Source organism: Coregonus clupeaformis, unplaced genomic scaffold (genome assembly GCF_020615455.1).
Source record: "Coregonus clupeaformis isolate EN_2021a unplaced genomic scaffold, ASM2061545v1 scaf1585, whole genome shotgun sequence".
NCBI classification, from domain to species: Eukaryota; Metazoa; Chordata; class Actinopteri; order Salmoniformes; family Salmonidae; genus Coregonus; species Coregonus clupeaformis.
In genome coordinates, this window is record NW_025535039.1 from 25001 (window position 1) to 28014 (window position 3014).

Consider the following 3014-nt stretch of genomic DNA (forward strand, 5'->3'; position numbering starts at 1 on the left):
TCTCTCCACCTCCCTCTCTCTCTCCACCCTCCACCTCACCCTCTCTCTCCACCTACCTCTCTCTCCACCACCCTCTCTCTCTCTCACCTACCCTCTCTCTCTCCACCTCCCTCTCCTCCCCTCACCTCACCTCCCTCTCTCTTCACCACCCTCCTCTCTCTCCACCTCACCTCCCTCCTCTCTCACCTCACCTCTCTCTCTCACCTCATCTCTCTCTCTCCCCACAGCATCTATCCTATGTACGTGTGTGTAGGGTTTTTGTGTGTGTATTTCGGTATGTGTTTATTTCCGTGTGTGTGTGTGGTGACCTGGGCTCATTGAGAGGATTAAATGGCATCTTGCTCTCTCGGTTATCCTTACTCATTGTGTATTTATTCCTTGCATTTTTATTTTTCTATTTTTCTCTCTGCATTGTTGGTAAGGGTTAAGTAAGCGTTTCACTGTTAGTCTACACCTGTTGTTTACAAAGCATGTAACAAATAAATGTTGATTTGACACACTCACAGCTGGAACAATGGCGGTTACTGTAGTAGTTAATGGTAATCATGCAGGCTGGCTGGGTCTCTATTCACATGGAGATGAGTGATGTCTTTCTGCAGTCTGGACTGAGCTAGTGCACTGGTTCACACAGCAACAGTTGTGTGTGTGTGTGTGTGTGTGTGTGTTACCTAATAAATGTGTCAATACTTGGGTGTGACATGCTTGCTAAACACACCCAGCAAGATGAAATATCTGGCTAACTAACTAACGTTACTGACTAACTACTAGCTAGCCAACTATGAAACAAATTATCTAGCTAGCTAGCTAGCCAACGTTATTGAGTTACATTAGTCAATTTAGTTTAGCTGCTTTTGCTCTTAGAAACCATGCCAACTAGCTGCTTTGAGATCAGTTAGCTACCTACTAGCCATCTCTAAACGCTAGCTGGTTAGCCAAGTTAGATAGCTAGTTAGGTACTGTAGCTACCAAGTCAGTTGTAGGAATTAGTTAGTTAGAAATATCCTGGATAGTCTAGAAAGGACTATGTAGGTCTAGCTAGGCCACCGTTCAGCCGATGGTCACGGATCGATAGTCGACTTAAACAGTTGTTGCTGTTGTTGGCCGTCGGATTGGCATTCAGGTCATGGCTAACCTACTAACACCGTTAGTTAGCACGCAGAACACCTTGGACATTGCTGTTGCAGCCACTAACTAGCTTGTTAATCAGGAGAATATTAGACGCCTGCTATCTAAATTGCTAGGTAACGTTAATGTTTCCACGAGCTAGCTATCCTCAGCCGTTTGGTTGTTTAGTTATTTTAACTAGCTAACTAATAAGAGTTAGTCCCCGGCCTAGCTAACGCGTTACCTACTGGACCTAGCTGTTTAGTTATTTTAACTAGCTAACGAGTTAGTCCCCGGCCTAGTAACGTTACACTGTACCTAGCTGTTTAGTTATTTTAACTAGCTAACTAATAAGAGTTAGTCCCCGGCCTAGCTAACGCGTTACCTACTGTACCTAGCTGTTTAGTTATTTTAACTAGCTAACTAATAAGAGTTAGTCCCCGGCCTAGCTAACGCGTTACCTACTGGACCTAGCTGTTTGTAAATAGAACAACCGGATGTTTGGGCGAACACTGTCCAGTTTAGCTAGCTAGCGCCATGACAGGCTAGTAAATGTAGCTAGCTGGCAGTACTCCGTCCGGCGAATTTATCCGTTACAGGGTTTAATCCCGGCAAACAACATAAACCGTAAACGCTTTCACCGCGTTTTAGTTAGCAGCTAGCTACCTGTCAGCCGGATTTTGATGCTGGACCCGTTCCTTCGAGACCCAGGACCCGACATCACAACGGAAGAACAGTTGCTGTAAAATCCGTTTTTGGGGTCGCTCCAACACACCAAGTCGACACTCCTCTTGAGGATAGTTCTCTGGGTTGTCAGAATATGTGGCTTGTGTCGGCCTTCCTCAGGGGGAAATGTGTATTATTTCCTGGCGAAGTCCCCCGACCCGACCGAGCCGCAACACACAGACGGACATTTTCGGTGGCTCTGGACCATAGAATTAGAATACTAGAATGGACATGCACCTTCTTATGATTGTCCAAAGGTCAGCCATGTTGGTCAGGGAGTGGTCAACCATGGTTTGCCAGTGCAGTGATAAGATATTGTGTCAAATAATGAATGTAAATAATTTATCTGCACTGTATGTGTGTTAGCTAGCTAGCCAGACAGTTTTAGAGCAATGCTTCCACTATTTATTTTAATTAAATGCCAAAATGCCAATATTCCATTCAAACAATGCAGTCAATCCACCACAGCCAACAAACAAAAATTGACATTTATAATAATAATAATAATAATTTATGGTCTGTTTACACATATGTTAGTATAAAGAAAATGTGTATAAAACCCATAAACTGTATTTCTAATTATGTAAGGTATAATTAATGAGGGGCTATGCATTCTATGGAAAATTAACAATGTGGAAGGTACTGTATCTTCCATGACATGCTAGTGGAGTGGAACTAACCTTCCATGGAGTTGCATTGTTTTTCGAGAGAACGCAGAGAGTCCCGAAGTTGATTACCCCCTTTTATACCATGGCTATAATTTAACACAGAAATGTGTTCATTTGTCTTTAGAAATGTGTTCAACATCCACTGAAGTAGATAGCAAGTTTGCTAGATAGCTACAATAGTTGCCTTGGTAACCAAACAAACATACATGCTAGTTTAGCTAACCAAAACCATCAGTCGTAGCATGCTATTATGAAAATCGAAAATTCAACAATGCCAATAATGTTTTCAATTCAACGTTTGCTTTCAAAAGCAGCTCAAACAAAGAACATGTAAAAATGTTACTGTGCTGGTATACCGTCCGTTATAGGTTAATTAAGCAATAATGCACGAGGGTTGTGGTATATGGCCAATATACCACGGCTAAGGGCTGTTCTTATGCACAACGCAACGCCTTGAGTGCCTGGATACAGCCCTTAGCTGTGGTATGTTGGCCATATACCACAAACCGAGGTGCC

General features: G+C 42.9%; 1 long non-coding RNA gene across 1 annotated transcript in view; it reads right to left on the reverse strand.

Moving 5' to 3' along the window:
* Positions 1-1858, reverse strand: part of LOC123487270 — a 14106-nt gene extending 12248 nt beyond the window's left edge. The window contains exon 1 of the long non-coding RNA XR_006659698.1: positions 1771-1858. This is a non-coding gene — a long non-coding RNA (uncharacterized LOC123487270). The remainder of the gene's footprint in view (positions 1-1770) is intronic.
* Positions 1859-3014: the final 1156 nt, after the last annotated feature.